The 27974-nt window shown below is 41.8% G+C and overlaps 1 protein-coding gene across 9 annotated transcripts in view; it reads right to left on the minus strand.

Annotated features, from left to right (window-relative positions):
• The window catches only part of dlg1b (discs large MAGUK scaffold protein 1b), a 408802-nt gene that overhangs the window by 290220 nt on the left and 90608 nt on the right, over positions 1-27974 (minus strand). The window lies entirely within an intron of this gene.

Genomic DNA, 27974 nt, shown 5'->3' on the forward strand with positions numbered 1-27974 from the left:
AAAGTTTACAAAAACAGTATCATGACGCCACCTCCTCGCGGACCTGCGCTCTCCTGCTCTGGGTTAATAGTGCCTGAAAACAGTCCAGACTGCCACGGTGTTGCCCCACAAATAACATGTTATTCTCTGTCGCTGGCTTTGTAACCTGGGGCACCAATACCTCGACGTGTTGCAAAAAAAATTTACTTTCCAGATCCAAGAAGCTGTGTGTATGTATATGTGTATGTGTATGTGTGTGTGTACGCGCACGGTGTAGTGTAGGGCTGGGTGATGGGGCCAAAATAGCATGCCACAATATTTTTCTTAGTTTTGACGGTATAACAGCATTTCGTTTTCCAGTACAAATTATAATGCGATAGGACATCTTTTGTTATATCTTTATCTTGTAATACAATTGACAATTCAGAATGGTTTATTTTATTTGCCTTACTCTAAGCCTACTGTGCACACAGGTCTTATTTACAATACATTTATTTAGTTTGATACATTTGTTGATTTGAAATAATTAGCGCAGCTACAGATCTACTCAAGAAAATAAGAGAAATGTGTCCCGTTTGTTGATTTTTATCAGATGCAATTTTTTTTATATTGGCCTTATATCGGCCACCGTGCTTTCTGAATATTTGTCGTAGGCCACGCCTACCCGCCTTTTTTGCCAATCGGCATGAACAGTTCATCAGCTGTCCTATTCAATCTTGTGAAAGTCTGAATTCATTTTGAAGTTATGTGCCTTTTCGCGATAGGCCAAATCCAAATCAAATTGCCACGCCCCCTTTTAGCCAATTGGCATAAATACACACATACTTCACACACAGACACTTGACTTCCTTGCAACATTCCAGCCTCCTAGGACAAACTGTGGCAGCTAGAAGGTGGGAAGCTTTGTGGAATGACCCGACAAGAGTGACCTGTATAGCTGCAGGTCGCAGCCCTGCTCTCTAAATATCGGCCATTGAAAATCCCATATCAGTTGATCACTAATCATGATAAGCCTGTTGGGTCCAATCCCCTCAGGCAGAGCCTTGAGTCTCAATAAGTAGCCCATGGTTTGGTCCTGCTGTTTGAGACACATGTAGTCATCAAAGAGAAGGCACCTATATTCTCTGTCCTCGCTTCACAATGGTGGAACAAACTTCCCACTACAGTCGGGACAGCCAACACCCGACCAATCTTGACTTGTCGTACAGAACTTGTAAGTCGCTTTGGATAAAAGTGTCAGCTAAATGACAAAATGTAAATGTAAAATGTAATGTAGTAAGGGTGGGGGTGGGTCATATTCATCCTGTCAATCATTCTCTTCTTGTGCTCATTGAGATGCCAACGATCCAATGACTTAAATGTAACATTAACATGCGAGAGAGGAGCGGACTAGCAGGAGCATCGCTGTGATGTCATTAGCATGTGGAACATGTATCTACATAATCTAATAACACTAAGGTAAATAAACTTGAGCATATGGCTCGCAAAGGAATGCAAATACAATCTTGTGAATACCAAATTGATGCAGATATAGGAAAGCATCAATTTAAATATGTAAATATTAAATAATATAATATTGTCATTGTTGCAGTTACTAGATTCATAGACTTGTAAATACTAAATAATATAATATTGTCATTGTTACCGTTGCAGTTACTAGATTCATAGACTTGTAAATATTAAATAATACCATAACATTGTCATTGTTACCGTTGCAGTTACAAGATTTATAGACGGGGGATAGTAAAAACTATGAGCATTGAGGAACCATGAACAAACACTCCAGAAAGCACAGTATGAAGTAAACTGAACTTCTGAAGATGTGGGTGTGTTCAGGTGTTTCTGTGGCAGCGAGAGACATCACATGCATAAGTGACACACAGCCTCTTGACAAGGCTGATCAAATTAGCGTGAGAAGCGCAAGATCGCCTGGAGAGCTCGGACTAATTAAGAGAGACATGTGCTATGAAACAAATCAGTGTAAACGGGGGGAGAGATGGAGAAAACAAGGCCACTGTGGGGGTGCACACATTGTCCTCTTCACAATGCATTATCTTGAGAGAAAACTAAAATAAATCATTAACAGATATCAATGGATGATGACTGCATGTTGCAGACTGTCTGGGGACATTACGTGCTGATCAAATTTCACTTTCTGCTAATGAGCTACAGATACAGCCATAAATAGTCATGGAACAACTGTTTGCCGGCCGTTTTGATGCCGTTTTGCGTGGTTAATGTTAACAATGACCAGCGGGGGGCGCTCTCATACAGCTGGTGACAACGTGCCGAGGTGCCTGTTCATTCAAGAAGCTCCGCCCTCGACAAAGGGAGAGAGAGGCTGAGAGAGAATGAGAGTGAATGGCCAAAATGCACTGTGTTCTGACCACATGTTTTGGCTCAAATACATAGTATTATATTGTATGCCTCGTTTTATAAAATATCCTTTGAGCGCAAGCGATTGATAACTGTCAACGTTGAAACGGCACAAGCTCTTATTTATTTTTTAAGCGGGCCGCTTTTATTATGAAATTCGTATTATGAAACAGGAAACACCTCGACCATTGTCTTCAACTTAGCTCACTACGATTCAACCTATTGCGTGGCACCACAGAGAGACGTTGTAGTATCGGCGTCTGTGATTTGCCTAAACGTTCGGCTGAGTCTGCAGCAGCCGTAGTGGGCCGAGTTAGACAGATAAGATATCATTAGAATATTATTCTTTTGGTAACGTTTTATTTCTGACTACAGTACAGTATGTATTACTATCTATTACTACCTACTATGGGCCAGCCGTGTATAGGTGTAACCGAGTTATAATAGTTCAATGGTTGTGATGGCGGAGTTACTGTAGCAACGCGTCAGGTTCCTTACTGTATATTTGCATATCGTTTTATTTACTACTACCTACTATGCTGCTATGTCTATACTACTATCTACTACTACTTTGTATCACAAACAGTACTGTATTTGCAAAACTGATATGTCATAAATGTATAGATGTAGCAGTACTGTCTACCTGTATGTCATGTATGTCATTATGAATTGAAAATGGGGGACCCTGATGTAAACAAGACGAAAGTAAAAATAAAACGTTCAAACTTCCAACTTGTGTATTGTTTTCATAAAAGTCGACTAAGATTGTACTCTTGTATTTTGCACTGTACAGTATGTCACAGGTGAGCTTGCTAGCCATTTGATTGTTAACGTGATACTCTGCAGTGCAGGTGAATAAAGTAGAAGCACTTCTTATAGTGTACAATGGGGAAATTTCATCTACATGTATTGATCATATTTATACAAACGTGCCAGGCCAATGCTCAAAGGCAGTCTCTGTTCCTGTAGGTTTCAGTGACCACAACATCATAGCAGTCTCCAGAATGACGAAGGTCCCAAAAGCCAAAGCAAAAATTATTGTCTCACGGTTATATAAGAGCTTTAATGTAGAAGGTTTTATTAATGAAATGTCGGGTATAAACTCTTCCTCCCCATGCATTTGAAATGTAAGAGACTGTGCCAACCTACCTGGGTTCCATCCTAGAGGCAAATCTTTCCTGTGACAAAATGGCATCCAATGTAATAAAAAAAAGTCAACCAACGAACTAGATTCTTGTACCGGATCTCCTCTCTGGTAAACAAGAATACCCTGAAGACTCTGGCAGGAGCACTCATTCAAGGGTACTACGACTATGCGTGCACCTCATGGTACCAAAGCACCTCAAAGGCGCTTAAAACAAAATTACAAACATCACAAAACAAACTGGTCAGACTACTACTTGACCTGAACCCCAGAACCCACCTCACCCCTGCCCACTTTGACAACCTAGGATGGCTTAGAGTAGACGACAGAGTACAGCAACTTGCAATGGGCCTGGTCTACAAGATACACTATACGACCGGGGTACCCATGTACATGTCAAAATACTTCCCAAAGGTCAGTGAATACCACAACCACTACACCAGAGGAAGCTCAACAAATCATGTAAAACCCAGATTCGGCTCAAACAAGGGACTAAACACGTTTCGCAATTATGCCACAACAATGTGGAACGCCCTACCCAAAGCTGTAAAGGAATGTGAATCCCTGCCCACATTCAAAACCGCTCTTAAAGAGCACCTACGGGAGGCTGCAATTCGAAACTGGCCACCGTAAATGCCCAAAACCCCCACCACCTCCTAATAGACAGTATCCTCCCCACCGCATGCATATATTCCCTCCCCGCCGTATGTATATTTCCCTCCCACCCACCCACCCCCTCCTAATGTACAGTCCCCTCCCCATCATATGTATATACTCTGTCAGGATCTAGGGGTAACAGTACTGTATATTTGAATACCGCTTATGTCACAAATGTATCAGTACTAAATACCTATATGTCCCTATGCCAGAAATGTCATGTATGTTGTGTATGTCATAAATGTCTATATGAATTGAAAATGGGGGACCCTGATGGAAACAAGACAAACGTCTTTCTCAGGTCTGCATCCCCTTAACAATTGTATGTATTGAGCCGTACTGTATTGTACCTGTAACTGAGGGGTACAATTCCCTGACTGTATTACTAGATATGATACTTACTACCACTACCTTTGTACTTAATATTCGGCCACCCAGTACACGGCATAAATATATTATGATGAACACTGTCACGTAGATGAAACGGATCCAACACAAATGTACGAATTAGAAATAGGTCTTTATTTCTACACAGCGATGGTGTGTAGAGCAAGCACTTAATCAAATCAATCACATTTATGAATGGAATTAGTATGCACTTTTATGGCAAGAGTATTCGTCGGTATATCAATAGAGAATGTCCAATCTCTGAAGGCGCAGGTGGTACATATACGACCTGGAATAGTTTAAGGAATAACAGCAATGATACTTTAATGATTATATACTGGATACACTAGAGGGGGTTAATCCGGTCGCTTGTAAGCCGACAGGAGTAGGAAGGGGGGGGGGTAGAATCCGACTGCCTCATCCGGCCAAGGGTATCCCAGGTGAACCCACTGTAGTGCCGTTCAATGCGCCGGCGATCCTTGGACCACAGATGAAAGCAGGTGGACTCTTTGTGGGCCGGCGTCATCCGGTCCACGGAGGAGAGACGTGAAGTGACCTCGTCTTGCAGAGCGTCTCCTCACCTTGCGTCCTCTCCAGGGGGGGGGGTTCCAACACACGGCAGTGTCGGGGGTCTTTATCCATGGAATAATCAATGTGTACAAAGCATAATCCGTGCCTGGGAAGGCGGGCTGTCGTCGGTAGAATAATCCGGTATACAGGTCCACTCGCTCGTCGGCTCTGGGGCTCCTCGGGTGCAGCTTCACGTGGGGTCAACCACCCTGGGTAAGCAGCCAGTTCTCTGCCCGAAACGATGGGGTGCTGACTACGGTAGTATTCTCACCGCACGAAGCACTATATATTAACAGACTATTATTAGCTTAATAGACTACGTCCAACTCGACGATATAGTGCCAAATATGACTATTCAAATATTAATATACACGATGTCTCAATACCGATGGTAGGCGAACTTGGCCTTACTCCCACACGTGGCGTCGCGGGGAGGCTTTACGTCTGTGACTCTATTGGAGGGTAAGAAACTGGACTGAAAAGGAAGTCCTACTTTAGTAGCGCAGTATATATACGCACTATGAACAAATAGTCCCATTAGTGGTGCGGTAGTCAGATTCCTACGCGGAACTAGGACTTGTTCGTACATGTGGAGCGGTACGTTTGAACTGGGTCTGAGGGGTATGGCAGCCTGGCACCAAGGTCTCGACCAATAGTAGAATGGAGACTATTATGGGATGTTCAGTAGGCTAGAATGGATATTCAATGCATATTGTACAAGGAATATACAAGGGATATCAGGGAATATTAGAGAATATACAAATACAATTAAATATATATATATAAATAAATATATATATTCGGTTTAATCTGGCCCTTCACAACAGTACCCATTCTGCAATCTGTTAAATAAAGTTTTCATTCATTCATTCATTCCTAATTCGTTTTGGTTTTCAGCTAGTTCCTTGCCTTTCCTTGCTGTGGTGTACTGCTTTTTCTTAGTGTGTCCAATACTTTTTTCCTGTTTCATTCCACTTGATTACACATAACTTTATTTATGGACTTTAATGTTTAGATTTCTTGAGTTAATACAAACGTCTGGTGCAAATTTCGCTTGAATACGCTAATTGGAAATACATTTACTGAACAATACTTATTTCCCCCATTGTACACTATAAGAAGTGCTTCTACTTTATTCTCCTGCACTGCAGAGTATCACGTTAACAATCAAATGGCTAGCAAGCTCACCTGTGACATACTGTACAGTGCAAAATACAAGAGTACAATCTTAGTCGACTTTTATGAAAACAATACACAAGTTGGAAGTTTGCACGTTTTATTTTTACTTTCGTCTTGTTTACATCAGGGTCCCCCATTTTCAATTCATAATGACATACATGACATACAGGTAGACAGTACTGCTACATCTATACATTTATGACATATCAGTTTTGCAAATACAGTACTGTTTGTGATACAAAGTAGTAGTAGATAGTAATATAGACATAGTAGCATAGTAGGTAGTAGTTAATAAAACTATATGCAAATATACAGTAAGGAACCTGACGCGTTGCTACAGTAACTCCGCCATCACAACCATTGAACTATTATAACTCGGTTACACCTATACACGGCTGGCCCATAGTAGGTAGTAATAGATAGTAATACATACTGTACTGTAGTCAGAAATAAAACGTTACCAAAAGAATAATATTCTAATGATATCTTATCTGTCTAACTCGGCGGAAGTGACAATCTTTCAAAGTAAAAGAAAATACGGATAAATGCAATTTCACGGAGAGAATATGTCTGGTGGCCATATAATACTGTATTATAGCTTACTTGAATGAACAAACTCCCTCCCCACTTTACCAGCATATTTTAAATTCACAATAAAGTCTCTCTCAGTCTCGCGCCGTCCCAACGTTGACAGTGGCTCGTGTTATCGACACAAAGGCACAGTGATGAATGAGGAAGTCAATACTCAATAGACCGCCGCCGGTCGACTTTGCGCCTCCTGGCGGCATAAAACAGAACAGCAGCCTGGGTTCCTAATTAATTAAAACGACGTGATATAACCGTGCGCGCGTCGCGGCAAAGCGCCCATGAATACTAAAGGCTTCATCTGTAACAGGGTCAGTTTAACAGTGTCGGAATGTCAAAACAGCCAACAAACAGGTATACAACATACCAATGAGTTAATGGCACGGTTAAAGTGCTGAACATTTTTCGTACCTTTGTTGTTAAATGAGCAAACCTCATTTAACTACAGTAAAAAAGATATGCTGAGAAAGGATAAATGGCGGTGAGATTTCAAACTGTGCAGACAAAAAAAATTAAATGTGGTATGAATGATTAATTAATAACCACTACAGATGGGCATGTTCATTCATAGTTGTCGATTCAATAAAAAAATATCTAAATACCCAGAGAAATGGATTAAGAGAGGACTGCTTATGTATAGGGCCCAGAGTGTTGTGCTACACCCCTGCACAGACACACTAACAGCAAAAACATTTCTAGTGACAAAGTGTGCACATTGGTAATTGGTGATAATATCCCAACAGTGCGGTGAAACTGCAGATAGATAAAAGCCCCTCTCTCTCTCTCAAAATCTGGCCTGCACAATATTGGACGAATTCTTACATTGCAATATCTTTATTTTTTGAAAAAAATACAGGAGCACCATAATTTCACCAAATACCATATACAACTTCAATACCTTCATTTGGGAAGAATCGATCTCTCTAGCAATGATTCTGATGATTCTGGAGGGAAATGACACCATTGTATTCAGATGATACCCATCCTTCGGATGAGACGCTAAACCGAGGTCCTGACTGAATCTCGGAACAAAGGACACCTATCGTAAAGAGTAGGGGGTTCCCCGATGTTCCTGGCCAAATTCCCAATAAAGTCTCTGACATCAAGGCCACCTAATCATCAATTAAATTAAAGATAGAATTAACATCCTTAACATCCTTCACAAAACATTGCATCCTTTGCATTGTCACTTGTGTACCATGCACACATTGCGATACTATGCTGAAACTATATATTGTGCAGCCTTAAGACTAGATCGTTCTATAGCGTAACAGTGGAACACACTGCTCAGGACCACACCAGTTTCAATCCGGAGACACAGGCAAGTTAAATCAACCCTTCCCATGCGGGCGACCTCGCCAGACAGGTGAGCGGAGAATAGATGCTGTAGTATTCTATCGCTGCAGACGGAGAAAATAGTTAAAGCACCAGTACAACGATGTTCATTCAGCCAGAAAAAGCCTTTGTAGAAGTGTAATTTCTTCAGCTTCAGCTAAATGTCTGATCACTAAGTGTGTCTGACTCTTACCACCTAAACTGCGCAGACTACAACATATAACGTATATCATGCCAGTTAGGGTACCTTATGTATACTGCACCTGTGTATACTATACTGTATACTATACTTCCTCATAGTACTTTACTTACTCATAGTATATATTCAGATTTATATTTTTGTAACCACTTTTTCTCCCCATTTTCTATTTTTCTCCCATTCCAATTTCGTGTATCCAATTCTTCCCTCCCCTGTCTTGAACATTGCTAGACTCGAACTCAGTGGCGAGGAGTAACGCGTGGGAGGCTCACGCTGCCCCCGTCACTTCGTGCTTCCGTCGCACCGGCGTCACCAAACCGACCTGTAGGAGTCGCTGTCCACAACATCAAATCCCCACCCACCGGCTTTCCCACCCTCTAACACTTGCCAATTGTGTTAGTATGAACGACCGGCCAGCCGGTAGCAACGCCGAGAGCTGGGCTTGAACCCAGCGTATCCTGCGTTAGAGGCGAGCGCCTTGCCCACTGCGCCAATCAGCCGCCCCTTTATATATTCAGATTCTAAGTGTTATCGACCATATGTATTGTAACATATAATACAACAACCCTCATCTACACCTTTGATTACACTGCCTACTTGCTCATATGCTTATATTCAGAGTTAATTATATTGTTTATACTGCTTATTTTTATCTTTACTATAATTGTATTGTCTATATATTTATGTCTCCTACCATCACCCTGCCCATACCTGTACCCGCCCCCCTGCTGCTATGACGCCCGAATTTCCCCAAGGGGATGAATAAAGGAATATCTTATCTTATCTTAAGGTATATAATTTAATTTGCCAGAGTGACTAAATACAACTGGGACTGCAACAAGTGGCAAGCACTTACAACAAGTGTAACAGGGTATTTGGTTGCAGAGATGGTGCCCTTCTGGACTGTAGAAAAGCCCTCATTCCAAGGTATGCTTCAGGGATACATAGGTATATGGGTCTAGGATTTCTTTAGTTACCGGGCGGCTACGTGGCGTAGTGGGCAAGGCGCTCGCCACGAAATCAGGAGACGCTGGGCTTGCCTGTTCGAGCCCAGCGCTCCACATTTGCTTTCAGTTTAGCTGGTCGTCCGTACTAATACACATTGGCGGTATTAGGGGGTGGGAAACTGATGGGTGGGGATCGGGCGTTGTGGACAGCGACTCCTACAGGTCGGTTGGTGCGCCTGCGCAGTAGAATCAGGAAGTGTCGGGGGCAGCGTGAGCCTCACACGCGTTACTCCTCGCCACTGAGAGATCGAGCTGCGCAGGTGAAAAGATGCGACTGCTGTTACCTCAAGTACCGGAGGGGACTTGTGCTATGTATGACTTAGTCCACATTGCAGCCGGCTTGTGGGAGGCAAGAAACAGCGTTCGTGACAGGGGAGGGTTGAATTGGATGATACGAAATTGGGATGGGAGAAAATATAGAAAATGGGAGAAAAAGTGGATAAAAAAAAAGGATTTCTGCAGTGAGGAAAAAATAAATTTCAGCTCATTTCAGAACTTTTCACATAAAGCCAATAGCCTTTATGAAGAAGGTATCTGCATGCATATACAGTAAATCAGGCTCACTACTCTGACTATACAATATACCGTACTTTTCGAACTATAAGCCACGGCTTTTTCCCCCATTTTTCGACCCTGCGGCTTATATAACGGTGCGGCTTATATGTGGACAAAACCCGAAAATCGAAATATTGCTTTTTTTACTGCATTTTTTACTGCATTGAAATGTTATTTATCTGTTCCCTTATTTACTTAACACTTTGATCGCCGGGGTTAAATTCATAATTTACCATCCCTCGCCAGCCCTATTTAACATGGAGAAGTTCCCCTTCTTTGCAGGGCTAAAACTTTTTAAATTTTATTGCTAAATTGACATTACTATGGCCCATTCAACGTCTTATATCTATTGTTCAGGGTGTAGCAACGTTATACTTTTTCATTCACATATTCATACTAAAATACGGTCTAAAGTATAAGTATGTTTTTATCGTTTTCTGCAGCTTTCTCCAGAACTTGATTTATAGCCCTAAATGCATTATATTGATGATCAAATACAGTTTGGTAGGAATCTGTGAGAGATAAAAAAAAAAAAATTCAAATGGACGTACTTCTAGAAGTTACTACGTATGATCTGATGATGACCGGATGGGGGGGGGGGGGGGGTCGTTTATAATTCCGTGGGCAACGTTATATCATTCATCTAGTGTGGGTGATATGATCATTAGAGCAGTTAGTATAGAAGACATTACAAAATAACGCTGAAACTCACCGTAGCTTCCTCTCGCCGTTGGGAGATGAGCGTGGAACAGAATTTTTTCTATTATGGGATGTCGAAATATCCGATCCATTTCCAGGTTGTATAATAGTATATACGTCCAAATCATGTTGTTTATCGAGTTATTGGTAACGGATCACTATCCGTCGTGATCAGCTCGAGTCCTGGGACTATTACCGAGTGATCGGACCAAATTGAAATGAGCACCAGCTTCCACTTCCTGTTTCTTCCCTGGGCGATCCGCCGATCGGCCACCAGATGGCGCTCTTGAACCGTTAGAGAGTTGATAGGGGCTCACCAGTACATCTCATGTCTCCGGGGGAGAAATATGATTTCGATCACAGATTTTTGAAATATTGATATCAAAGACGCTGTCCAGCGTCTTCGGCAGAATGAGCATGGCGGGGAATGACGTGTTCCAGCGTCAACAGCGATTAAAGTGTTAATATAACTTGTAAATGAGATAATTCTTGTTATTTGTCCGACAGTATTGTGTCCTAATCGGAGGCATTCTCTGTAGAGGTGGGAACTTAAAGCTCAATATAAGAACGGCCATGCACCAACACCCACAGAATCGAGAAAGAGCAATCAATCTGTCAATCCTTTCCGTGTCCGGGCCGGGTGAGGTTTCCCGTGTTGAGTCAAATTAAGCCGCAGGCTCCACTCCCTTACATATGGTAATTAAACATTAAAACACATGCGGCTTATAGTCCAGTGCGGCTTATATATGTACACATCATTCAATTTAGCTGCTGCGGCTTATAGTGCGAAAAGTACGGTAGCTGCACAGGCTAAATCTGCATCTCTAGAAAGGTGAAAATCGTCAATGTGATCTATGTAATCCACAGACTAGTCGCTGAAGGACACATCACCGTGGCGCAATGTGCACAAAGGTAAGGCTGACTACCTGTTTTTAAGTCAGGAAACCACGTGAAATTCAAATCACTTTACTTAGGTTTACTTTGCTCTTGCTGCTTGTTTTACACTGATTTTACGTCTTATTTCTTACTGATGTAAAGCACTTTGAACTGCAATCCCCTGTATGAAAGGTGCTATACAAATAGTTATTATTATTAGGTGTAATTAGGAATTTCAGCAAACAACCTTTATTAGAATATACTAATTGCCTACTTATCATATGCATGAGTCAATTCAGGAGGGAGGAGTGGATAGAGATGGCTATGTGGGCGTGTATGAATATTTTATTAATATCATAGAAAGTGCTTACATCACCAGTTATGATCATATAATATTATGCACATGCACAGCCCTGGACAATAATTTGAGACATCCCAAGTCTGCTCACTTTCTTAGAGATGGCCCAATTTCTGCAGAAATTATGGAAGATGTAAAAGGGTGCTACCTTTTCTGGTTGCATGATTGCAGGGCAAGATGCCGTCAGGCGTCGGGCTCCATCCCTCTGCAGTGTGCATGTATTCCCATGGGAATAGCCTTATAACTTGATCTAACATGACACACCACCAGAGACTCAAACATAAAGCATATATAGGTTTGTTTGCCTTTCTTGCATGATTTCAAACCAGTTAAGAAAGGAAATATGGCATGGCTAGGTAGCGTAGAGGTGTAAGCAATCGCCTACCACCGCAGAGACTCTGGGTTCGAATCCAGCAGTCAGCGGTACCTCCGGCATGGTCAATCATCCCTACGAACACAATTGGCAGTCTTCGCAGGTGGGAGAGTTCAACTTTCTTGCAGAACACCGATCCGTTTCTTTTGGCAAACCCCATGTGGTAACAACTGCCAGAGCCCATTGCAACTACCCCCATTCAAAAGAAGGGGAAACCTGCGTTTTTCCACCCAGAGACAAGAGTGAGGGCAAACCAAAAGAGTGGGAGGAAGCGATAGCCCAGGCCCTGAAACAATGCAAACTGGTAAATATTTCATGCGTGTACTGTGTAAGATACTGTGATTAGTGCTCCATTTAAAGAAGTGCCTGTACTGTATGCATCTTGTGAAATTAAAGGGGCAGTGTTGATTGCATCAAAGTGCCAACAAGATAATATAGTATGATTATGGTGACATGGTTCCTTTTCACCATGTCATATATGGCTATCAAATGTTCAGTTTCTTAGAAACTATATAATTTTGCACTACAGACACTTCATATCCAGGTCAATTCACACACTTGAAGCATTATAAACAAGAAACGAGTCAGCACAGCGATTATAACAAGCGTCGGGTAGATGTCAACAAGCAAGCAATCGATCACGGATTCAGGATCATCATTCACTGAAGGGACAACAGTCCTGTGACTTCACATTTGATAGGAATATATTATGGGGCCAAATTTCAGTTCGCAAGGAAAGCATGATCTGTGAAACAACATTTGGAAGATCCATCTGGATACATTTTTTTTCCGTAAAATGTATTCCACATGCTTTATGCATGCTTCTCCTCTTACTTCTTACTATGCCAAAGTATATTTTTTTTTTAAACAAACATAAACAAACATGACAACACACGATTAGATATACAAGCATTGTAAAACAGTGTACATCAGTTAACTCACCGTTTGGATAAATGTCTTATACAAGATATACCCCTAATACCTGCTATCTATTCCCCTACATACATTATGCTCTTGCTCGCACCCCCCGCCCTGGACCCCCCAATGGATAATCCATCCATTATCCTTCGCTCCTAACCAGACACTACCATTAAATGCTAGCTTTTATTCTCTCCACCACTTCTAACCACATTGTCAATTTGGATTCATTGAGACCCAAAATTCTTGCTGTAGATATTTCTAGATAAATCACATCGAGATATGTAAGAATCCAGACCTTTCGGCACATTTTTTCCGGTTGAAACCATCGTGATGCTATCAGTTTTTTAGCCACTGTAATACCAGATAAAACCAATCTCTTTTGCTGTATAGGTACTGCATATTCAAAAACATCATTCAGCAGTAATATAGAGGGCTGTACAGGTATATTCAGAATTAAGAGATTTGATAATTGCTGGGTCACTTCTTCCCAGAATATCTTAACTGGTGGGCAGTCCCAATACATGTGCATAAATGTCCCCTCGTCCCCATTTGTACATAAGGAGCATTTGGAGTCTTGTTTAAGACCCATTCTGTTCAGTCTTATAGGAGTCAAGTATGTCCTATGAATATAGTTAAGATTGATTTGTTGATGGTCCAGGTTCCTTGATGCAAGTCGAACATTTGCCCAGGCTTCTTGCCAATCAAAATCTTTTTCTAGGTCTGGTATATCCCTCCTCCAAACAGAGTCTAGGTGGAGGGTTTCATACGAAGCCGTTAGTAATTGATGATAAAAATCTGATACAAAACCTCTCAATGTCTCTCTTTCATAGAAAAATGTGTGGTATCTGTGGTGTGCAATTGGTATCCTTAATGGAACACCGTGAGTCTTCAAACATAACAATAATTGTGCGTAAAAAAGATATGTGGAACTGGTGAGATTAAATTTGTTTTCTATTTCATCATAGCTACAAATACCCCGTTTGTTGAAAACATCTCCTAATGTATGTATGCCTTGCTTTTCCCATCTAGGGAATCTTATAGGTCGTTTTCTAATCAGGAGTGCATTGTTATTGAATAAGGGAGTATGATTATGCCATTTATGTGGATTATAATATTTTTTTTGTGTTTCACGCCATATCCGGATCGCATGTGTAATTATGGGGCCAAATTTCAGTTCGCATTGCTTAATTGATATTTTGGTGTATACTATGTCCTGCAGTCTCTGTGGTGCTACTATATTTACTTCTAAATTTCTCCAGGATACTGATGCTTGGGGTTCAAACCAGGTTGTCAGTGGTCTTAAAGTGTACGCCTTAAAATAGTGGAAAAAATTTGCCAAAGTATTCTATAGGTGACTGTGAAGCACAAAACACAACTTTTGACAGATTCCCTCAGAGATACTGTATTAATGTCACATATTTTTTGTATTCCCTTCGAGAAAAGTCATGATTGTAGGTTATTTCATCATTGAAAATGTCATCACATTTAAATAAATGAAGTGTTTGATAATACAAGAGTGTGGTGAAGCAACATAATATATTAAAATTTTTTGTTCAATAAAATGTCAATCATTGTTTTAAAAGATTATACTTTTATTGTGTTCAATAAGTATTGTAACTGCCTCTCTTGCAATGATGACGCAACCCGTCTTTGATATTTACTGATTGGCTTTATTTCCGTTCGAAGAGAACATCTTTATTCCGAACCGTAAAACTGTGAAAACATACATGAAATACAATAAATCACTGATCAAACCATAACAACATACATACATATTATCTCTACTTGTATAGGAGTGGCCCCGGTCCTTGCAAGGTTGGTTGTATAACCCACTGAACTTAACTACAAGCGCATTACGGCCCCAAACGTACCTTGTTGACTGCATGCAATATGAGAGGAAAGTTAAGAGCTCCAGTGACGATGTGCTGTGTCTGATGGTCGTGGAGGAGTGAGAAGGGCCGAGCCTCGTAGCGGCTCTCTATTTATACCCTTGGGCGGGGTCCAGGGGTGTAGCTCCAGATTCTGGGCCCCATGAAAGAATGTATTTGTAGGCCCCCAGTGTATGCGAGCGCGCGTAAGCGAATTTTTTCTGGCAATTTTTTTATTGATGAAAACGCATAATATGGTTTTTACCTATACATTCGGATCAGCAGTTCAGCACCTGCACTGTTGGTGGGTGAGCCTAGTAAAGGATGTCGCATTGCGTTCATCTTCAATGAATGGACCAATGCAATAGTCTACCAAAGCCCCCCCTCTCTCTATATATATCTCACACACACACACACACACACACACACACACACTTCAGAAACAAACATAGTATCAATGAGAGCATCAATAATACACCTGAGTGATGTCTAGTAAAAAAAGAAAAAAAAAAAAAAATTGGGGGCCCCCCTCAGTGCTGGGCCCTTGGAATCATCCTAAGCTACCCCCCCCCAGCTACGCCCCTGGCGGGGTCTACTATGACATCACCGCTATGACCTCACAATGTTCCAGAGCATTCTAGCCTGTTCTAACTGGTTCTACTATGACATCACACTGCAGCTTAACTGGAAGTACACGATGACACGGCTGCAGTTACAAGTATAGTTTCCTAAATCTTGAGACCCCTCATATGTAAGCTAGACAGACAGTCCCCTGCTCATTACTGAGCACAGATATGTATTGTATGTACTTAGGCTTCAAGAGCCATTCTGGTGGCAGCAGACACATCGAAGCCTCCCTGCAGGGTGTGCTTTGGGAGCTTCGAGAGCGCACAAAAAAGTCAAAATCTTATACCGTTACTTTCTGGCGATTCACCACAGTCACTTCCAATGTATCTGAAATGGGTCTTAAACACCACATAAGCCCATGAAAGCCACCACATCTGACTAACATGCCATGCTAACGCCTGAGGTGCATTTACTTTCCTGAAGTTTTTGTTGGAATAGAGGTCCGTTTTACTCTTAATATTTACAAACATGACCAATATAAACAAACAACCTTTTACATCCAAAATACAGTGAATACAATTAAAAATGAATGTACTGTACCTGTTGTCTAGTGTTAGTCCTTGTAGCAAGAGCTCAGTCATATTTACATGTCTAGTGTTAGCCCTTGTATTAAGCGCTCAGTCATATTTATTGTCTAGTGTTAGTCCTTGTATTAAGAGCTCAGTCATATTTACATGTCTAATGTTAGTCCTTGTATCACAACGGCACAGAAAAAAAAACATTTAAACTTTGCGGTTCAAATTATTGTACCACTCACCCCATAGACCAGTGTTGGGCAGTCAAGTCAGGGAGTTGACTGCAGTTTCCTTTTGTTTCAATTACCACTACATCACAATACTCGTGTTCTTATTAATTTCTAGTTAATCAAACATAATTCTGCATTAGGGATTCAAAGTCGTCTTCAGCTCAGGACTCAAAGTAAATACATTTAGTCTCACAAGACCATGGCACGTAATAAGAAATATACAAATGCTAAATACATAATCCCATGATTTGGAGGCCTTAAAGAAACAGGCTCATGGCCCAGTTTAGATACCAACCCATGATTAAAGAAATACTGGTCCGACACAAGAATGTGATGGTTTCGGTTTTAAAAACAACCCAAAAACACAGAAGAGCCCTATAGCGGCCGACTGGACTCTCAACAACTGAAACCAACATCAACCACCACCGTCCAGGACGTACAGTACAACTCCCGTCTTCATCAGCTCATCCAAGAAGCCTATTCATAATGGATGTTGACCTGTATCCACAGGTCTCCCCTTTATAGACAGGAATCCCAGTTTGGGACAAAAAGTATGCCGTTTTTGTTTGTTATTTTTGCCTATTCTAATTGTGTATTTGACTGTCTGCATACTGAGGTCCCTAAACGATTTTGGAATTCCATAAAAAGCCGAGTCTTATGGGTACAATGAACCCAATGTGTGATGGTGGTCCCCATAATAGCCATTTCATTGTAGTACTTGTTAATATTTTTTTTGAAATTTTACCTCACTGTATACCTACAGTACCTATTACCTGGCTATAATCACAGCCTCGTGAAATTTACAACCATAAACTTGTACGCAGGGCATTCATAGGATGTATGGCTTCCTAGGTTTATTAACAATAAGGAGGTTTCTCCAGAAAAGAAGTGGTTTGTTGACCATAAGGAGGTTTCTGGGCAACTCCAGAACAGAAGTGCTCGCCATCCAATCGCTGAAAAATGCAAAAAAAAAAATATAATAACGGCATGCTTGTTTCTATGGTGTTCCTCAAGGTCTTAGTGTCTTGTGGTATTTGAGGATTGTATGACCATGTTTATACATTTTTAAGTGGTAAAAATGTTTTACATTTGACATATTTGAACATGGGAATGGCCATCGTATACTTCCATCATGATACTTCTTATATGTTTAACCAAAACACAATATTTATTACAGATTTATGACTAGAAAAACTTGACACAGTAGTGAGCTGCATCTCAAATGAATCAGCATTTACATTTGGTCATTTAACTGACTATGTGGCAACTGCTGTAGATTTTTGGTGGGCCTCTACGAGTTAAACTCAACCACTGGTAGAAATACAGCCCTTTGACCAAATCAAGAGAGCGCTGTGGATTTGGCTCGATCAGTAGTGCCGCTGCCTCCCCCCTTGAATGGCCCTTCTAAGGTCTCTCTCCTCCACACTGCCTGTGGTGCTTTTTTCCTATTGCTAGGTTTTTTTTGTGAGTTTTTCCTTACCGTATGTCTGGGAGTGTTGTTTTGGATCATGATGGGTTTTTTGTTCTTGATTTATTGTGATGTTTCTTCTTCACCTGTTTAAAGAAGACTTGTCCAGCCCATGGGGACATTAACGTGTGATTGAGGGCTTTACAAAAACATTTGATTTGATTTGATCTCGTATCCAAAATACCACAGGACCCAGCCATGACTTTTAAGACAGAAGATGTACTGAGCGGTCCCAAAAAAAAGAGGAATCAAAATGAATGAAGCACAACTAGCCATGAGCCCTGACTTAACGAACCACACAACAACACCCGCCTCCATATAGTCAGAGGCACACGAGAGCAGGATGGGACATGCGGCGGAAGGTGGAAGGTACCGTATCCCCACCCCACCAGTAACAGACGTCAAGTACTTACTTGTCTGGCATCGCAGGGCGTGGCCTGTGCCAGCACTTGCAGTATTTCACTTAGAAGGGGGCAGTCCTACAAGTGATCATGTGTGTTTACCAGACAAAAATGGAGGAAAAGGAAGGGAGGGAGAAAGAGAAGGCATTCAATGCAGATATTTTACTCAACTCTAATGTAAAAACATTAGCTACGAGAACTCGTAAGGTGAGAGAAAAAAAGGAGTGCGATGTTACAAAAATACAGCCGACTCTTGTGTGTCGTGTTATGGAAATCAGATGAACACAACAGGAAGTGAAGACCCCGATCTGGAAATAACAACGCTCTTACCCAATCAACGCTCTTGCCCGGCTTAACACTGAAGATGAAATGGTTTAAAAAAGGTTATGGCGGAACACTGAAGATGAAATGGTTTAAAAAAGGTTATGGCTGAACGCTGAAGATGAACTGGTTTAACACTTTGGTTGCCTTGGGTTAAATTAATGATATACCATAGGTTGCCAGCTCTATTTGTCTATGGAGAAGTACCCCTTCTTTGCATGGCTATAACTTTTTAAATTCTATTGCTACATTGCCATTATTAGGGCCCATTCAAAGTCCTATATGTATTGTTCATTGTGTAGCAACGTTAAACTTTTTCATTCACATATTCATAGTAAAGTATGGTCTAATGTATAAGTATGTTTTCATCTCTTTCTGCAGCTTTCTCCAGAACGTGATCTATAGCCCCAAATGCATTATATTGATGATGCAATACAGTTTTATGGCAATCAGCGCGATATAAAAAATTCCAACTAGACGTACTTCTAGAAGTTACTACACGTCATCTGATGTTGACCGGATGGGCTAGGGGGCGTTTATAATTCCGTGGGCAGCGTTATACCAATCATCTAATGTGGGTCAAATGTTGATAATAGCAGTTAGTATCGAAGACGGTAACGTTACACGCTGAAACTCACCCCAGTCTCCGCGCGCCGTTGGGCGATCATCGTCGAGTTGAAATCTTATCATTATGGGATGTAAATTTACCCGGTCCATCTCCAGCTTGTATAATGGTATATACGTCCAAATCATATTGTTTATCGAGTTATTGGCAATCGATCACTGTGTAGTGTGACGAGCCAGAGTCGCGGGACCTATAGCGAGCGCCGGAAGTACTACGGTCGTCTAGGACAACCTCTATTCAACATCCTGTTTGGCGATTGCGCCGATCGGCCACCAGATGGCGCTCCTGAACCGCCAGAGAGCTCAGTGGGTCCTGCTGGTGGATCTCAGGCCAGCGGAGGGGACATATGAATCCGATCGCAGATTTTTGAAATATTGATATAAGGACGCTGTACAGCGTCCCCCGGCAACTTGAGCATGGCCAGCAATGACGTGAAAAGACGTTTCATGGCAGTCAAAGTGTTAAAAAGGTTATGGCTGAACACTGAAGATGAAATGGTTTAAAAAAGGTTATCGCTGAACACTGAAGATGAACTGATTTAAAAAAGGTTATGGCTGAACACTGAAGATTAAATGGTTTAAAAAGGTTATGGCTGAACACTGAAGATGAACTGATTTAAAAAAGGTTATGGCTGAACGGCACGCTGAAGATTAAATGGTTTGATGATCTAATGACAAAGCTTATATTACATAAATCTGCTTTTATCATATTTGACAGCAGCAATTCTCACATTCCGCCACATCCCACAAATATACACAACACACACACAAATCACCTACTTGGGCAAAACGCAATGCAGCATATTTTCCCGCACTCTTTATGATGCAAATCAAAACAGTGTCACTGTTCCCACTAAACCCAAAGACGGCAACAAATAAACACATTAAACACTGGTTGCCCTGATCCAGTATGTTGACAGCAAACAACCTGGAAGTCATGACTTGAAGCCGAGAACAGTATAACTGTCTTTAATCTATAGGGCTGGGCGATATGGCCTAAAAATAAAATCTCCGATTTTTTTCACAACACATCCGATTTAAGATTTGAATCGATTGTTTTCTCTTAAAAACTAGAAACGACAAGGAAATCATTCAAATAAGCTTTGTTTTTATTTGACACAAAAAAAGTATCAAACCAAGATGAATTTCCCTATTGGGATTGAAGTGCAAACCTAACTTTTACCAATTTTCACTTAAAAAAAAAAGTATAATAATATATAAAAGCTGGTTACTCTTGATCAAACAAAGATGAATGTTGGGATTAATAGTGCAATGACTTGCTTTTTCACCAAACTTCACTTAAAACAAATAAAAGGTGCCTCTTGATCATCAAACAAGAATGAATTTCCCTATTGGGATTAATAAAGTGCAAATCTAACTTTCACCAAACATCACTTATTGTAAAATAAAAAGGTGATTTTCTTTTAGTTTTTTTGCCTAAATCACGAATTCGAATTAATCGATCAAATCGATTAATCGCCCAGCCCTACCTCTACGGACCACATTTCACTGCCACTTGGAAGCATGCTTAGCAATGCAATGACGTTGATGATGAAGTTTCGACGCTATAACAATATTTCACAGAATTTAGTTTTCCAGTATAAATTACAATGTGATATGACAACATTATATGATATAAATTTGTATGTATTATAATACAATTGAACCATTGCACTGAAGAACCATATAAGTCGGTTTGAAACTTTTTAGACAGCCCATGCCATGTATTTGCAGTTGTGAAGTTAATCTAAACTTGGTGTGAATGTTATAAACTACTCAACCTCTACTGTCTTTAACTATGAATTAACACAACACTAATTTACCATATTTAGATAATAAAGTATGAAAACATTAGGGCTGTCTTAAATACTTCGAAGCTTCGTTCGATGGGCATGGGATTCGAATATGAAAATAAAATTCGATTATTAAAAAGAAAAAAAATAGGTTTTATTTTTTTTAATTTTGGAAGATCAACTCTGCCTCTCTTTGTTAATTACAACAAGCAATGCTGTTTGTTATTTAAGATGAGATCGGACTCGGCACTGACAGATGTGTTCATTGTGCTGCTTTTATAAAGCCTCAAATGACGGCTTACAATATTTCATGAAAGCAAAGTTCTAAGATTTAAAAAGGTTTAAACTTTACAGCACTGACAAAGTTGGAACAAAAAATTGTAAAAAGAATTTAAATATTTTCTTTTATTTTTTTTTATTTCGAAGCTTCGAATTAAAATTTAATCTTGGCACCAAAGCTTCGAATTCCAAAAAAATCAAAGGTCAGCCCTAGAAAACATAGTTAGTCTGAAAACCTAAAAACAAACTTAGTCAGGTCCATAAATATTTGGACATTGACACAATCTCGTCTCCACCACAATGGACTTGAAATGAAACAATCAAGATGTGCTTTAAGTGCAGACTTTCATCTTTAATTTGAGGATATTTACATCCAAATCAGGTGAACAGTTGTTATGTCGTAGTAAGAAGAAGTAATGGACACTTTAGTACCAGCGTCTGTCTTTATTCACGTTCATGCCTAGAGCTAACTTGCTCAGTCCTTCACTCCAACTGGTGTGTCACGCCGGGGCACATCACCCCGGTGTAACCCATGCTCTAGGTTAGAGCTCCGCCTACAGGCCTAATGGAGACACCACAACAGTGTAGGCATTAAAACTGTTTTAAGGGACCAAAGGTATTGGACAAACTAATAATCCATGAATAAAATGGTCACTTTTGATAATTTGTTGCAAATCCTTTGCAATCGATGACAGCCTCAAGTCTGAAACCCATAGACATCACCAGACACTGGGTTTCATTCCTGATGATGCTCTGCCAGGCCTCTACTGCAACTGCCTTCAGTTCCTGCTTGTTCTTGGGGCATTTTCCCTTCAGCTTTGTCTTCAGCAAGTGAAATGCATGGTCAATTGGATGATTCAGGTCAGGTGAATGCATAACATTCATTGCATAACATTCCACTTATTTGCCTTAAAAAAGTATTTGGTTGTTTTCACAGTATGCTTTGGGCCATTCCCCATCTGCACTGTCGTCCAATGAGTTCTGAAGAATTTGGCTGAATACGAGCAGATAATATTGCCCGAAACACTTCAGAATTCATCCTGCTGCTTTTGTCAGCAAGATTCATCAACAAAGGGAATCAGTTCCATTGGCAGCCATACATGCCCAGCCCACGCCATAACACCACCCTGCTTCACTGATGAGGTGGTATTCTTTGGATCATGAGCAGTTGCTTTCCTTGTCCATACTCTTTGCATTATTCTGGTACAAGTTGATCTTTGTCTCATCTGTCCATAAGCTGTTGTAAGCTGGAGAAGGTAGTTGTGGAGCAGCTCCAAGCACACCTCAGCGACAACAACATCTTCGAGAAGTTCCAGTCTGGGTTCCGCTCTGCGCACAGCACAGAGACAGCCCTGGTCAGGGTAACCAACGACCTTCTGATGGCGGCGGATGCTGGAACCCCATCCATTCTGGTCCTTCTCGACCTATCGGCAGCCTTCGACACGGTGGATCTTTCCATCCTACTGGACTGTCTCCATTCCAATGTCGGACTCCGCGACCTAGCCCTCGGCTTGTTCCAGTCCCTCTTGGCTGGTCGGACTGAGTGTGTCTCCCTTGGAGGCGCAACATCCTCCAACCACACCTGCGATGTCCACCAGGGATCCGTCCTCGGCCCCCTGCTGTTCACCCTATACATGCTCCCCCTCGGCCGCATCATCAGCCGGCACGGTGTGTCGTTCCATTGTTACGCTGACGACACCCAGCTGTATATCCGGATCACACCATCATCACCTTCATCACCCCCCACACTGACCGCTTGCCTGGAGGAGACTAAGGCGTGGATGAACCACAGGTTTCTCCAGGTCAACAGTTCCAAAACACAAGCCATGCTGATCGGTACCCCACACCAGGTCCGGTCAACCACCTTCTCCGGTCAGGACATTCCCCTCTCCACCCTTGTCACCAACTTGGGAGCGTGAAAATGGACCCCCACCTCACATAAAACACCTCTGCAAGACCTCTTTCTTTCACCTCAGAAACAACACTAAACGTTCCTCACTCACCCTGGCCTATTGCAATGCACTCCTCATCGGGATCCCTAGCAAAAGCATTAAAAAACTGCAAACCATCCAGAATGTCGCTGCTAGGATCCTGATGAGGGTGCGCAAATATGATCACATCACCCCCACCCTCAGATCACTTCACTGGCTCCCCGTGGAACACAGGATCGAGTACAAGGTCTCCCTCCTCACTCACCAGTGCGTACACGGTGGTGCCCCTGCCTATCTCAAGGAACTCCTCACCCCCCCAGTCCTCCTCACGCTCCCTCCGCTCCGGCACAGCCTACCTCCTCAAAGCCCCCAGGACTAAGCTGCACACCATGGGCGATCGAGCCTTCTGCTCTGCCGCACCCAGACTATGGAATGCTCTCCCCATCCACCTGAGAGCACCACAATCCGTTGAGGCTTTTAAAAGGGGCCTAAAAACATTTCTTTTTAACAAGGCTTTTGCCTGAATTTTTCTTTTACTTTTATTTTTTAATTCTATTCATTTTATTATTATTTTATTTTACTTTTATGTTCTTCCATTTCATTGGTTGTTTTATTCATTTTAATTGTTTTATTCATTTTAATTGTTTTATTCATTTAACTTTTTGTCTTTATCTCCTGTAGCACTCTGAGATTCTCGCGAATATAAAGTGCGGTACAAATTTAATCTATTATTATTATTATTATTATTATTATTATTATTATTATTATTATTATTATTATTATTATTATTGTTCCAGAACTGTACACTTTTTTAGATGTTTTTTGGCAAACTCAAAGTTGGTCTTCCTGTTTTGCTTCACTGATAGTGACAGCTCTTTGTACCTCATATTGAGAGTTACAAATACAACACTTGAAATGTCCAATTACTTATATATAGAAGTTGTTGTCATTCCTACTCTGTTCACCTGATTTGGATATAAATACCCTTAAATTAAAGCTGAAAGTCTTCAAAGCACCTTTTGCTCGCTATCTGCAAACAGCTCCACTGTACACACAGACAGTGGAGCTGTTTGCAGATAGCGAGCAAAAGGATTCTCCGGCGCTGCAGCGGGACCCCATTGGTAACGTTAAGTGCTTTGGTCATTTCACATTCAGCAAGCCCTCAGCTCGAATACGCATTCAATCAATGTTATAAGACATTGATATCAGGAGCTATCTGTAGCTACTGCTAGCCGGCTAGATGACGTTAAGACAACTATTTAGTTCAATCGGACATTTCGTTTTGAACAGTGAATTAACGTCAGCTAACGCGAGCTAACGGAGGTATCAACATGCACTACAAGACTTGCTGGAGCATTTGTTGATATCAGGAGCTATCGGTAGCTAGCCGGCTAAATACCGTTAGACAATGCCTACTAAAAGTGAATAGTTGACTGGGTAATTTTGTTTAAACAGTAACGATAGCTAGGTAGCTAACGTTAGCTCAGGTCGAATGCACTATCTAGACTCAGCAGAGGAGGTCCGCCTCCTCTGTGTTTACAAACTCTACACGGGTACGGGCGGGGCTAGGGAGGAGGAGCAGTTTGCAGGTCCTGTGCGTCTGAGACAAGCGAGTGAGATATCCACTTGATCAGTTTCCGCGATCGGCGAATATGACTAATTATCGGAATTCCCCGATCGCATATTTATACTGATTATCGGCCGATAACGATCGGTGGCCGATCGATCGGGGCATCCCTACTAACCAGACAACAGAAACAAAAGCCAAGACAACAGTTTTGACTGATAAAGTGACCATATTTATTTTTCCAAATGAAAATTCACAATCCGTCAACAGCTTGTGGTGCATCCAACCTAAGACGCTCGAAGCTTTTTGTTCTTCTTTTTTCAAAGCGGAGCCTTAAAAAAGAGGCTTTGAGTGGACACATCACCACCTCACATCACCACCACAACAACGGGTCACCTGCGGCATCACCACCGCCACGGTGTTGTACCTATTGACGAGTCGTTTGCTAAATTAAAGAAGTTTGACAGAAGGGCAACCAGCCAGGCAGCGCCATTATCTCATGGGACGAGTAGCTACATTAGTTAGCCAACAACCAGCCAGGCAGCGCCGTTATCTCATGGGACGAGTAGCTACATTAGTTAGCCAACAACCAGCCAGGCAGCGCAGTTATCTCACGGGACGAGTAGCTACATTAGTTAGCCAACAACCAGCCAGGCAGCGCCGTTATCTCATGGGACGAGTAGCTACATTAGTTAGCAAACAACCAGCGCCGTTATCTCCCGGGACGAGTATCTTCATTATTTAGCCAGCAACCAGTCAAGCTAACGTTAGCTGGCTCCAGCAGCTTGTTGATGTCGTCGGGAGCATTTAGCCTGCTGGCTACCTAGCTCCACTTCAACCAGCATCGGGAGATCCAGCAGCTTGTCGATGTGCTAATAGCCTCAGCAACCTAACGTTAGCTGGCTGTCAAGCTGCTGGAGCCAGCTAACGTTAGCTTGCTGAGGCTATTAGCACATCGACAAGCTGCTGGAGCTCCCGATGCTGGTTGAAGTGGAGCTAGGTAGCCAGCAGGCTAAATGCTCCGCGACGCTGAACTGCATGCGCCGGTCTGTCTGTCGAAGACCGAGGGAACCGCAGAAGGGCTCAAGCCGCTAGCTTTTAAGCAGTCCTTGGTGGTGCAAATTAACCTGGCTACTACGGAGAAATAAGTGACTGCGTATTCAACCAAGGGTTGCATCACAGCCACGAAAGGGGCTAGCTTTGCTTAGCTCCTCGCGTCGTCGTGGGCTTCTAAGTTAACACAATAACACACCGTTGTGGCGGTGGTGATGCCGCAGATGACCCGTCGGGCTGGATGTATTGCAAGTTGTTGCCATTTTCCCTCCTTGTGGAACGTCTGCATTGCATTTATTACAAATAGCAAGCAATCTTTTTTCTCTGAAACTCCGAGTACCGACGCGGCCATCTTTGTTGTTAACGTTAACTTGCGTGGCTACGTCACAGCCAAGAAAGGGAGCGCTGGATTTGTGTAAAACGCCCTGTTCCTAAACCACACGCTGTCAGTCGTAGCACAGTACTGACAAAACGGGAGGAGCCTACAGTCAAAACAAACGCACTGCATTCCAATTCACCCACACCGCATTTTTTTTTTACAAAAAAAAATATTATATTATCGGAGCTATTAATAACGTTATCGAGTTTATCGGGATGACGTCATAATTGCTGATATCGGCCCGATAATTATCGGCCCGATAATTATACACCTTGTTTGGAGGCACGTTGCCGTGTATGAATGTTCGTTCTATATGCCGTAATCTTTCATTCATTTGATCTCCGAGAGACAGCTCCTTTTCAATCTAGCACCAATTCCTCCTCAGGCACGAGAGCGAGAGAGGGTGTGTGTGTGTGGGGGGGGGGGTAGGTAGGTCTTCTAGCTCTGGCTTGTCGTTTTCCATACTATGAGGCTATGCTAAATAACAGGTAATCTCTCAGTGCCGTGCGTGGGCTGGACGAACAGCATCCGGCCCGCGCGCACACAATAAAAGGTTCTGCATGTGCGTTCTGTTAGTGGTTAAAGTAACGTTGCATTCGATTGGTACACAGCGCATACTGAACCAAAGGTCCCGTACTGAAACGGTTCGGTACGGATACGTGTACCGTTACACCCCTAATAGCTTGATAGAGAGGATGGCATGTGGTTTGGTTGGGCTCCCATTGGCAGAACAGAATGTAGCAGGGTTAGAAATTTAAAAAAAAATTCAAGGGCTTTTTTTGCCCCCCTTAATTGATTTTCGGGGGCTTTTTTTGTATTTCGGGGGCACTGAATTTTTATGATAAACGGTAGGGGTGGGACGGTTCACAAAATAGACGGTTCGGTTCGTATCACGGTTTTGGGGTCACGGTTTTCAGTTCGGTTCGATATACGTAAATTTTTATAAAAAAAAATGTAACACTCAAAACTAAACATGCTTCTCATTTATTAAAAAATAAATAAAACAGCCTTAAATAATGTTTGGCACACAAAGACCGAACTGACTGAAAAATATAGGCTACATTTGTAGTATTAACTTAGTGCAAACAAACAATATGCTCAGCCAGCACTAGACTTTCCTTTCTTTAATATAAACACAAAAAAACAATGTCAACCATGTTTAAATTCCCTGATTGTCAGTTCTTAATGGAAAGATTAGTGTTCTGCTTGAAATTATTATGTATCTGTCTACATTTATTTAGACTAACATTATTTAAATATTGAGTGCAACTGTGGTGGATTACGTAATTCGGTGAGTTGGAACTATCTATGGGTTGGCGCCGGGTCCCCACGGACATTTTAGTGTCACGCACCTTCAGCTCAGGCAATGTTATTATCAGCTCCGGTAGCTCCGGTAACGTTAGGAGGTGATGGCATGCAGTGGGAAAGCGGCAATGGTCCCGGTTGGAGTTAGTAAAACACAGTTGTATGTTAGCCTTCTTGGATGTTGAATAAACGCCTATCATTGTCTTTAAACACCCCGCCTCTCAGACTCCCATTTCCTCCTCTGCTAGCTAGTAGCTACGGTAACATTTCGTTGACTGTATTACCTCGCAGGCTGATTCTATAGTTAAAACGTGCGTTGTGTTGTACAAACTCCTAACGCTATGGCAAGATGTGTGTAGGCCTATGTAATGTTAATGGCTATGTTTTTAAAGTCGTAATGAAGATTGATTTAT

Source organism: Notolepis coatsorum, assembly GCF_963971535.1.
Source record: "Notolepis coatsorum genome assembly, chromosome: 13".
NCBI classification, from domain to species: Eukaryota; Metazoa; Chordata; class Actinopteri; order Aulopiformes; family Paralepididae; genus Notolepis; species Notolepis coatsorum.